General features: G+C 43.2%; 1 long non-coding RNA gene across 1 annotated transcript; it reads right to left on the bottom strand.

Annotated features, from left to right (window-relative positions):
- Positions 1 to 561: 561 nt before the first annotated feature.
- On the bottom strand, positions 562 to 5,693 carry LOC129143322 (uncharacterized). Its single transcript, XR_008546670.2, has 2 exons — positions 5,382 to 5,693; positions 562 to 2,022 (listed from the first exon to the last, which is right to left on the bottom strand). It is a non-coding gene; the product is annotated as an uncharacterized LOC129143322 (long non-coding RNA).
- Positions 5,694 to 12,172: the final 6,479 nt, after the last annotated feature.

Genomic DNA, 12,172 nt, shown 5'->3' with positions numbered 1-12,172 from the left:
GATAATTATGCCATCTCCAAGTAAGAACAGTTTTATTTTTTCCTTTCTCATCTGTTCACAACGAAGTGCTAAATTAGATATAGACTTTTTAATGCCTTTATCATGTTGAGGAAGTTTCTCTCTATTCCTATTTTTCTGAGAACTATTTATCATGGATGGGTGCTAACTTTTTCAAATGCTTTTTCTGCATCAATTGGCATAATTATGTGATTTTTCTTCTTTAACCTGTTGTGGTGAATATTGATTTACATTTGTGAATATTGAAACTACCTTGCCTTATCCCTGAAATAGACTTGACTTGATCATTTGGTCATGGTGTGTGTGTGTGTGTGCATGTATATATTTATTTATTTACTGTATTAGTTCATTTTCATGCTGCTATAAGAACATAAACAAGACTGAGTAATTTATAAAGGGAAGAGGTTTAATTGACTCACCATTCCACATGCCTTGGGAGGCCTCAGCACACTTACAATCATGGTGGAAGAAGAGGCAAACACTTCCTTCTTCACCCGGTGGTGTAGCAGGACAAGCCGCAGACAAAATCCCTCAGACACTGAGTTGTAGAAGGAAGGGCTTTATTCAGCTGGGAGCATAGGCAGACTCACATCTCCAAAAACTGAGCTCCCCGAGTGAGCAATTCCTGTCCCTTTTAAGGGCTTACAACTCTAAGGCGGTCCACGTGAGAGGGTCATGATCGATTGAGCAAGCAGGGGGTATGTGACTGGGGGCTGCATGCACTGGTAATTAAAACAGAACAGAAAAGGACAGGGATTTTTCACAGTGCTTTTCTATACAACGTCTGTACTCTATAGATAACATAACCGATTAGGTCAGGGGTCGATCTTTAACTACCAGGCCCAGGATGTGGCGCCGGGCTGCCTGCCTATGGATTTCATTTCTGCCTTTTAGTTTTTACTTCTTTCTTTGGAGGCAGAAATTGGGCATAAGACAATATGAGGGGTGGTCTCCTCCCTTAGTGGCAGGGAAGAGAAGTGCCAAGTGAAGTGGGGAAAGGCCCCTTATAAAACCATCAGTTCTTGTGCGAACTCACTCACTATCACATGAACAGCATGAGGGAACTGCTCCCAGGATTCAATTACCTCCCACTAGTTCCCTCCCATGATATGTGGGGATTATGGGAATTACAAATCAAGATGAGATTTCAGTGGGGACACAGAGCAAAACCGTATCATTCCAACCCTGGTCCCTCCTAAATGTCATGTCCTTACAAACACAATCATGCCTTTTCAACAGTCCCCCAAAGTCTTAGCTCATTCCAGCATTAATCCCAAAGTTCAAGTCAAAAGTCTCATCTGAAACAAGGCAAGTCCCTTCTGCCTATAAGCCTGTAAATCTGAAAGCAAGTCAGTTACTTTTTAGATACAATGGGGGTACAGGCATTGGGTAAATATGCCCATTCCAAATGGGAGAAGTTGGCCAAAACAAAGGGGCTATAGGCCCCATGAAAGTCCAAACTTCAACAGGGCATCACCAAACCTTACAGTTGCAAAATGATCTCTTTTGGCTCCATGTGTCACATCCACGTCACACTGATGTAAGAGGTGGACTCCAACAGCCTTGGGAAGCTCAGCCCCTGTGGCGTGGCTTCAAAGGGTACAGCCCCATTCCTGGCTGCTTAGCTGGCTGGCACTGAGTGTCTGTGGCCTTTACAGGTGGATCAGTGGACCTACCATTTTGGGGTCTGAAGGACAGTGGGCCTTCTCTCACAGCTCCAGTAGGGAGTTCCCCATTTGGGACTCTGTGTGTGGACTCCAACCCCACATTTCCCTTCTGCAATGCCCTAGCAGAGGTTCTCCATGAGGGACCACCTTTGCAGCAAACTTCTGCCTGAACGTCCAGGCATTTCCATACATCCTCTGAAATCTAGGCAGAGGTTCCCAAACCTCAATTCCTGACTTCTGTGTACCTGCAAGCTCAACACCACATGGAAGCTGCCCAGGCTTGGGGCTTGCACCCTCTGAATCCATGGCCTGAGCTGTACCATTTTCACTCACGTCCCTGTGAAGAGAACATCAAACAGGCTTTGTGTGAGCAACAAGGCTGTTTATTTCACCCAGGTGCAGGTGGGCTGAGTCCAAAAAAGAGAGTCAGCGAAGGGAGATAGGGGTGGGGCCGTTTTATAAGATTTGGGTAGGTAAAGGAAAATTACAGTCAAAGGGGGGTTGTTCTCTGGTGGGCAGGGGTGGGGGTCACAAGGTGCTTGGCGGGGGAGCTTTTGAGTCAAGTGAGCCAGGAGAAGGAATTTCACAAGGTAATGTCATCAGTTAAGGCAGGAACAGGCCATTTTCACTTCTCTTGTGGTGGAATCTCATCAGTTAAGGCAGGAACTGGCCATCTGGATGTGTATGTGCAGGTCACAGGGGATATGATGGCTTAGCTTTGGCTCAGAGGCCTGACATTCCTGTCTTCTTATATTAATAAGAAAAAAAACCCGAAATAGTTGTAAAGTATTGGGGCGGCGAAAATTTTTGGGGGTGGTATGGAGAGATAATGGGTGATGTTTCTCAGGGCTGCTTCGAGCGGGATTAGGGGCGGCATGGGAACCTGGAGTGGGAGAGATTAAGCTGAAGGAAGATTTTGTGGTAAGGGGTGACATTGTGGGGTTGTTAGAAGAAACATTTGTTGTGTAGAATTATTGGTGATGGCCTGGATATGGTTTTGTATGAATTGAAAACTAAATGGAATAAGAGAAGGAGAAAAACAGGTATTAAAGGACTAAGAATTGGGAGGACCCAGGACATCTAATTAGAGAGTGCCTAAGGAGGTTCAGCATAGCCTTGCCAGCAAAGATTATTTATTTACGTTAAGAGTTAAGAGTGGCAGTTTGGGGATAGCACCAGGAGATATCAGCTGTGCTGGCTTGGAGAAACAGTGTAAACTGGCAGTGTAAACAAGAGCAGGTCATGTATGAGTAGTTGAGAACGGTGAATAGGAGTATGACTAGACAGAAGATAGTAGGGATGACAAGTTTTCTGGGGCACAGTCCAAGTTGGTCTGGTATCTGGAATGAGACTGGGGCCTAATAAAAAGGAGCGTCCATACAGGAGCTTAAATGGGCTATAACCTGTAGCATTCCGAGGACAGGCCTGAATTCTGAGAAGGGCAAGTGGTAAAAGTATTGTCCAGTCCTTTTTAAGTTGGTGGCTGAGCTTGGTGAGGTGTGTTTTCAAAAGACCATTAGTCCATTCTACCTTTCCTGAAGACTGAGGACCGTAAGGGATGTAAAGGTTTCACTGAATACCAAGAGTCTGAAAAAATGATTGGCTGATTTGACTAATAAACGCTGGTCCGTTATCGGACTGTGAAGAGGTGGGAAGCCCAAACTGAGGAATTATGTCTGACAGAAGGGAAGAAATGACCATGGTGGCCTTCTTAGACCCTGTGGGAAAGTCCTCTACCTATCCAGTGAAAGTGTCTACCCAGGCCAAGAGGTATTTTAGTTTCCTGACTTGGGGCATGTTGAGTAAAGCTAATTTGCCAGTCCTGGGTGGGGGCAAATCTCCGAGCTTGAAGTGTAGGGAAGGGAGGGGGCCTGAATAATCCCTGAGGAGTAGTAGAATAGCAGATGGAACACTGAGAAGTTATTTCCTTGAGGATAGATTTCCACAGTGGAAAGGAAATGAGAAGTTCTAAGAGGCAGGGTAGTGGCTTGTACTATAGCATAGCCTGCCTTTGCTGGTGTGTGGCGATTAGGCCTGGTGGGAACTGCCATCAATAAACTAAGTGTGATCAGGGTGAGGAACAGGAAAGAAGGAAATATGGGGAAATGGGGTGAATGTCAGGTGGATCAGAGAGATACAGTCACGGGGGTCAGGTGTGGTATCAGGAATAATGTGGGAGGCCGGATTGAAGTCCGGGCCAGGAACAGTGGTAATTGTGGGAGACTCAACAAAGAGTGAGTACAGCTGAAGGAGCCAGGGAGCAGACAGTATATGTGTCAGGTGTGAGGAAGAAAATAGATTTTGGAAGTTATGAGAACTGTTATGAGAACTGTTGATCATAGTTCGTGATTTTAAGGGCCTCTAAAAGTATTAGGGCAGCAGCAGCTGCCGCACGCAGACTTGAGGGCTAGGCAAAACAGTAAGGTCAAGTTGTTGGGATAAAAAGGCTACAGGGCGCAGTCCCAGTTCTTGTGTAAGAATTCTGACTGCACAGTCCTGCACTTCAGCTGTGGGTAATGAAAAGGGTTCTGATGAGTCAGGGAGAGTTAGGGTGGGGGAAGTCTCTAAAGCTGTCTTCAAGGAACGGAAAGAGGAGTGGGGAAATGATTTAGGATCTATGGGGTCAGCTAGGTTTCTTTTTGTGAGTTTATATAATGGTTTTGTTAGGATGGCAAAACCAGGTGTCTAAAGTCGAAAGTATCTAACCATGCCTAAGAAGGAAAGGAGTTGTTTTGTAGAAGGTGTTGGGGTTTGAGAGATCAGTTGGACACAATCGGCAGGGAGAGCACGTGTGTTTTTATGAGAATTACGCCAAGATAAGTAACAGATGAGGAAGAAATCTGGGCTTGATTGAAGTAATGGGGGCTGTCTGTGAAGCCTTGCGGCAGCACAGCCCAGGTAATTTGCTGAGCCTGATGGGTGTCACGGTCAGTCCAAGTGAAAGCGAAGAGAGGCTGGGATGACGGGTGCAAAGGAATAGTAAAGAAAGCATGTTTGAAATCCAGACAGAATAATGGGTTGTGGAGGGGGGCATTGAGGCTAGGAGAGTATATGGGTTTGGCACCACAGGGTGGATAGGCAAAACAATTTGGTTGATAAGGCGCAGATCCTGAACTAACCTGTAAGCCTTGTCTGGTTTTAGGACAGGTAAAATGGGGGAATTGTAAGGAGAGTTTATAGGCTTTAAAAGGCCATGCTGTAACAGGCAAGTGATAACAGGCTTTAATCCTTTTAAAGCCTGCCGTGGGATGGGATATTGGCATTGAGGGGGGTAAGGGTGATTAGGTTTTAATGGGATGGTAAGGGGTGCATGACCAGTCGCCAAGGAGGGAGTAGAGGTGTCCTATACTTGTGGGTTAAGGTGGGGGGATACGAGAGGAGGATGCGAAGGAGGCTTTGAAATGGGGAAAAGGGCGGCAATGAGGTGTTGCTGTAGTCCAGGAATAGTCAGGGAAACAGATAATTTAGTTAAAATGTCTTGGCCTAATAAGGGAACTGGGCAGGTGGGGATAACTTAAAAAAGAGTGTATAAAAGAATGTTGTCTAAGTTGGCACCAGAGTTGGGGAGTTTTAAGAGTTTTAGAAGCCTGGCCGTGAATACCCACAACAGTTATGGAGGCAAGGGAAACAGGCCCTTGAAAAGAAGTAATGTGGAGTGGGTAGCCTCCGTATTGATTAAGAAGGGGACGGACTTACCCTCCACTGTGAGAGTGACCCAGAGCATCTGTGATTGTCCTGTAGGCTTCCAAGGCGATTGGGCAGTGTCAGTCTTCAGCTGCTAAGCCAAGAAGATCTGGGAAGGAGTCACTCAGAGAGCCTTGGGCCAGAGTTCCAGGGGATCTGGAAGCGGCTGCCAGGTGAGTTGAACAGTCCGATTTTCAGTGGGGTCCCGCACAGACGGGACACGGCTTAGGGGGAATCCCGGGCTGTGGGCATTCCTTGGCCCAGTGGCCAGATTTCCGGAGTAACCCTTGGCAGCTGTGGTTCAGGCGTTTGGAAGTTCTTGTGTGTGGAGATGTGGCTGGGGTTTGTCTCACAGTGGAGGCAAGGAATTGCAACTCAGAAATATATTGCTACTTGGCTTCCTCTACTCTATTATTGTACACCTTGAAGGCGAGGTTAATTATGTCTTGTTTGTGGGGTTTGAGGGCCGGAATTTAATTTTTGGAGTTTTATTTAATGTCAGGAGCAGATTTGGTAATAAAATGTATATTGAGAATAAGATGGCCTTTTGACCTTTTAGGGTCTAGGGCTATAAAGCATCTCAGGGTTGCTGCCGAATGAGCCATGAACAGGGCTGGGTTTTTCATATTTGATGAAAAAGAGCCTAAATGCTAACTGATTTTGGGAGAGGTCGGATAAAGAAAAAGGAGCATTAACCTCGACTATGCCTTTAGCTCCAGCCACCTTTTTTAAGAGGAAATTGCTGGGCAGGTCGGGGAGGGCTAGTTGCTGAACGAAACTGTAAGCTGGACTGGGTGTGAGGAGGGGGGGTGATAAAAGGATTATAGGGTGGGGGAGCAGAGGCTGAGGAAGAATTGGGACCTGGCTCGGCCTGGCGAGGAGCAGCCTGGGGAGGAGGGGAGAAGTCAGATGGGTCTGTAGAAAAGGAAGATTACAAATACTCAGCGACGCTTAGGGTTGGGACTGAGAGGACAGGCGGGAGGGAAAGAAGGAGGATTTGGGACTAGTCGCATTGGGAACAGAGACTAGGGAGGCACTGATGTGTAAAAGAATGCCTGGATGTCAGGCACCTCAGATCGTTTGCCCATTTTACGACAAGAATTATTTAGATCTTGTAGGATGGAAAAATCGAAAGCGCCGTTTTCTGGCTATTTGGAACCACTGTCGAGTTTGTATTGTGGTCAGATTGCATTGTAGAAGAAAATAAGGCATTTAGGTTTTAGGTCAGGTGTGAGCTGAAGAGGTTTTAAGTTCTTGAGAACACAGGCTAAGGGAGTAGAGGGAGGAATGGAGGGTGGAAGGTTGCCCATAGTGAAGGAGGCAAGTCTAGAGAAAAGAGAGAGTAGAGACACGGAGAGAAGGGGTCAGGGGGTTCTTGTCCCCCAGAAAAGCGGCATTTGCCGCTAAGGGTGAAGGACCAAGGCAGGTGTCCCCGCGTGGTCAGACACACCTGAAATGTGTGTGAATAATCAGGCAGGTATCCCCACGTGATTAAACACCAAGGGAAGGCTGCCTTCCCGAGTCTGTGACTGGTGCCGGAGTTTTGGGTTCACGGATAAAATGCATCTCCTGAGTTGTCTCTACCAGAAAAGGAAAGGAACTGAAATTAAGAGAAGGGAGAGATTGAAAGATGGTGCCAAGATTGAAAGGAGAAAGAGGTTGATGGATAGTGAGAGGTTGGAGAAGAGAGTAAAAAGAGGTCGCTTACCTGATTTAAAATTGGTGAGATGTTCCCTGACCTGGTCGGTCTGAGGACCAGCGGTCGTAGGTGGATCTTTCTCACGGAGCAAAGAGCAGGACGGGGGATTGATCTCCCAGGGGAGGTCCCCCGAACCGAGTCACGGCACCAAAATTTCACTCGCATCCATGTGAAGAGACCACCAAACAGGCTTTGTGCGAGCAACAAGGCTGTTTATTTCACCTGGGGGCAGGCGGGCTGAGTCCGAAAAGAGAGCCAGTGAAGGGAGATAGGGGTGGGGCCATTTTATAAGATTTGGGTAGGTAAAGGAAAATTACAGTCAAAGGGGGTTTGTTCTGTGGCGGGCGGGGGGGGGGTGGTCACAAGGTGCTCAGTGGGGGAGCTTTAAGCCAGGATGAGCCAAGAGAAGGAATTTCACAAGGTAATGTCATCAGTTAAGGCAGGAACAGGCCATTTTCACCTCTTTTGTGGTGGAATGCCATCAGTTAAGGCAGGAACCGCCCATCTGGATGTGTGTGTGCAGGTCACAGGGGATATGATGGTTTAGCTTGGGCTCAGAGGCGGGACAACCATGACCCCTTTAAACCACAGTTGGAGCAGCTGGGATGTGAGGCACAAAGTCTCAAGGTTGCAAACAGTAGGGGGGTCCCTGAACCCAGCCCATGAAACCAGTTTCTCCTCCTAGGCTTCCTGGCATGTGATGGGAGGGGCTGTTGAGAAGGTCCCTGACATTCCCTGGAGACATTTTCCCCATTGTCTTGGTGATTAGCATTTGGCTCCTCATTACTTATGCAAATTTCTGCAGCTGGCTTGAATTTCTCCCCAGAAAATGGGTTTTTCTTTTCTACTGCATCATTATCTGAGTGCAAATTTTTCAAACTTTGATGATCTGTGCCTCTTGAATGCTTTGTTGCTTAGAAATTTCTTCCACCAGATACCCTGAATCATCTCTCACGTTCAAAATTCCACAGATCTCTAGGGCGGGGGGGAAATGCTGCCAGTCTGTTTGCTAAAGCATGGCAAGAGTCACCTTTGCTCCAGTTCCCAAGAAGTTCCTCAGCTCCATCTTAGACCACCTCAGCCTGGACTTCATTGTCTATGTCACTCTCAGCATTTTGGTCAGAGCAATTCCACAAGTCTCTAGGAAGTTCCAAACTTTCCTGTATCTTCCTATCTTCTCGGCCTTCCAAGTCTCTAGGAAGTTCCAAACTTTCCCACATTTCCCCTAAATGAGCCCTCTAACCTGTCCCAAACTCTACCTTGTAAGGTCAGTCGAGAGAAAGGAAGAATAGACCCGAAGTCAGATGAGTAAGTTTATTGAAACTGCTGGCTGCTCCACCACAGACAGGAGGCAGTCCTGAGCTGTTTATAAACCTGAGGGGTTTACATGGGGGAGACAGACCCTGGGGTCATTTGTTGGTTAACTTTGCCATATATCACCTTGTGACGTTTATGGTAGCAGCCAGATGAAGGAACTTATAGGAGGGTATAGGTAAAGTTTGTTTATGCTTCCCAGGACCTTCCCCTGTGCAGTCTAGATGGCTTGTAATTGGGGTTTGTTTATTGCAGCAAGGCCTGATAGGTAAAATCTGCTGGCCTCACAGCGGTGCCTAGATAAGTGCTTAGAAATGTAAAGGGCTGGGGGGGAAGGGTGGGCAGAGTTGCAGAGCCTAAGGGGGAGGGGTAGGCAGCACGGAGAGGTTTGGGGGAAGTGTCGGCAGTACCAATAAGTTTTTTGGGGTGGTTTGTCCCTAACATACCGTTTACTTAGTTCCAAAGTTGCTTCCACGTTTTCGGGTATCCTTATAGCGTGTGTGTGTGTGTGTGTGTGTGTGTGTGTATGGAGAGAGAGAGCTGAATTATTTGGTAGTTTTGCGTCCATATTCATAGGGATATTTGTTCATAGTTTCATTTTTTGTACTATCTTTATCTAGTTTTGGTGTCAAGTTAATACTTGCTTTATAATGTAGATTGGTAAGTGTTCTCTTCAGTTTTCTGGAAAACATTTTTCTCTTTGTTAAGGTGCACATTTAGTGCTTCAATTTTCTTCTCAGCTTGAGCTTAACTGTTTCCCACATAACCGAATATGTTATATTTTAATTTTCATTTTATTCTGCTCAAAGTATTTTTTATTTCCTTGGAGAATTCCTCTTTGACCCATGAATTATTTACAAGCATTTTGTTTAGTTTTCATGTGGCTGGAGATTTTCCCCTTTATATTTTTGCTATGAATATCTAAGTTAATTCCAACGTAATGAAGAATATATTCTGTGTGATTTCAATTCTTTAAATGTTTTGCTATTTGTTTTGTGGCTGAAGGTGGTCTATCATGGTGTTTCATGGGCACTTAAAAATATATATATTCTGCTGTTGGTTTGGTGTTCATTAGTGTTGATTATCACTTATTGATTGATAATACTGTTGTCTTCTTTTGTATCTTTGCTGATTTTCTGACTAGTTGTTTTATCAATTTTGAGAGAGCCATATTGAAGTTTTCAACCATAATTGTGGATTTGTCTATTTTTCTTCATTTATATCAGTTTGATTAACATATTTTGCAGCTCTGATTAGTGCATACATATTTATGGTTGCTATGTCTTCTACTTGTATTGACCCTTTTATTTGTACATAATACTGACCCAGTGTTCCATAGGCAGTTTTTAAAGTAAATATAAAAATTGTCGGGCTGGGCAAGGTGGATCATGCCTGTAATCCCAGAACTTTGGGAGGCCGAGGCGGGCGGATCACGAGATCAGGAATTTGAAACCAGCCTGACCAACATCAAACCCCGTCTCTACTAAAAATACAAAAAATTAGCTGGGCATGGTGGTGCATGCCTATAATCCCAGCTACTCAGGAGGCTGAGGCAGGAGAATTGCTTGAACCCCAGATGCGGAGGTTGCAGTGAGTAGAGATGGCGCCACTGCACTCCAGCCTGGGCAATAAGAGTGAGACTGTGTCTCAAGAAAAAAAAAAAATTGTCCCTTCTGGGCTTAAAGCTTGTAACTTGCATTTGCTTTATTCTGAGTTTCTTCCTTAGGAAAAAGACCTTCAATCCTCTTGAAAAGTATCAAAGAACTGAAACTCACCAAATCACTGCATCCAGACAATGAGATGCCAGATCCTACATTCATCATGATTGCTTCCTTTCCCCTCCCTAGTTCCTGTTTTATTATACATCATTACATTTCTTCCTTGCTATATAAACCCCTAAGTTTAGTCGGTCAGGGAGATGGATTTGAGACTGACCTCCCATCTCCTTAGCTGCAACATCTGATTAAAGCCTTCTTCCTTGGCAATAATCATTGTTTCAGTGATTGGCTCTCTGTATGGTGAGCAGCAAGACCTAGACCAAACCCCTGGTGTTTTGGTAACAATATCTGTTTCTCCCATTTTTTTTTGGTTATGAAGCCTACTTTATCTGATATTAATATACTCATTAATGCTTTCTTTCATTAGTGTTTTTCTGATGTACTTCCACAGTATACATTTTACTCTTTTTATTTTTTATTAGCTGCCTATCATGTAATGTTTAACATGAATTTCCTATAGACAGCACACAATTGTGTAATTGTTTTTTTAAATCTATCTACAAATTCCTGTCTTTCAGTTATTATATTCAAACCATTTTTATTTAATGTAGGTATTAATTTGGTAGAACTTAAATTTACCATTTTTAAAATTTAGTCTTGTTTTCTATTTGTTCTCTCCGTTTTGCATTTTTCTATTTTCTTTTTTCTGACTTCCTGTGGATTACTTGAGCATTTTAAAAATTCCATTTTGTCTTATGGAAAGTCTTTGGAACATCATTTTAAGAATTTCTATGTAAAAACTGCATACATGGCCAGGTACTCACATTCATGCACATGCTTTGATATGAACAGCATTCAAAGCTATAACATATTTTTCTCATTTAACAATTAAAGACTCTTCCCCATCAATCAATGTTAATATTTATCTTGCTTTTCAAACTTTTAATATTCATTGCTTGAGTGTAGCTTAACTTAGTCAAGTGAAATCTCAGTTATTAATATCTAGGGAGTTCCAAATGTGTGTTATTATAAACAATACAGGATAAAAAAAATCCTTGTGTTGGTTTCTTTGACATTTTGAGTTTTATTACTTTTTGCCAATGTTTCGCAAAAAATTCATTTACTTTATTTTATTTATAATTGTGGTTAACTATTTTTTGTCTGATCATTGGCTATTTTTATTTTTTTAATTTTTGAATTACGTGTTTATTTTATGTACCATTTTCCCATATGTAACTTTGTTTAAAGTTTTTAAGTTAAAGTTATTAATAATTGTTGTTTCATCATATTAAAATTTACAAAAATGACACAGTCACTATAAAACTTCAAAGACATAAAGCATTTAAAATAACATGGAAAGTTCTCATACAACTCTGTTCACTCCCCTCAAAATATTCTCAAAGTCCCCTACCATTAAAGTGGTGTGTATTTTCAATGCCTAGAAGCATACATATGGGTGAATACCAAATATAATTCAGAAATATGTTAAAGATGGGTTCAAGTATTAAAATAATTTTAAAGTTATAGTAATTTAAAAGATATAGCAATCACACAATAAACAAAAATAGACAAATAGAAAAAATAAACTCTAGAAATATATTCAAACACATTGAAATTTAGTGTATAATATAAATGGCATTTCAAATCAGTAGGGAAACAGGATCAATTTCATAGATGGTATAAAGTAATTGGCTATTGTTTGCTTCTTACTCCAAATCATAATGTAGCTATGCTTTGCTTCTTACTCCAAAATAAAATGAATATAAGGATATGTGGGAAGGTAAAAATGTATCTGTAAAATAACTAAATTGCTGAGGTAGGGAATGCCTGTCAAGAAGCTGTATAAATTTCCAAAATTAATAGACACAAGACTGAATTTGTGTCTGGAAAATGGCAGATAGGATGTAGAACTAACTTGCAGCTCCCACTTGGATGGACAGAGCTGCATGTGGAGACCTATATCATGAAATTTTGTTCCAAGAACTACTGGGGGAACATACCAGGAAAGTCGAGAGAATCCGCAGACCCTTTGAAGGAGGTGGATTGCCGCTGCAGGCTTTATGCTATAGCAG

Source organism: Pan troglodytes, chromosome 13, assembly GCF_028858775.2.
Source record: "Pan troglodytes isolate AG18354 chromosome 13, NHGRI_mPanTro3-v2.0_pri, whole genome shotgun sequence".
Classification (NCBI taxonomy): domain Eukaryota; kingdom Metazoa; phylum Chordata; class Mammalia; order Primates; family Hominidae; genus Pan; species Pan troglodytes.
This window is presented reverse-complemented; position numbering and strand designations above follow the sequence as displayed.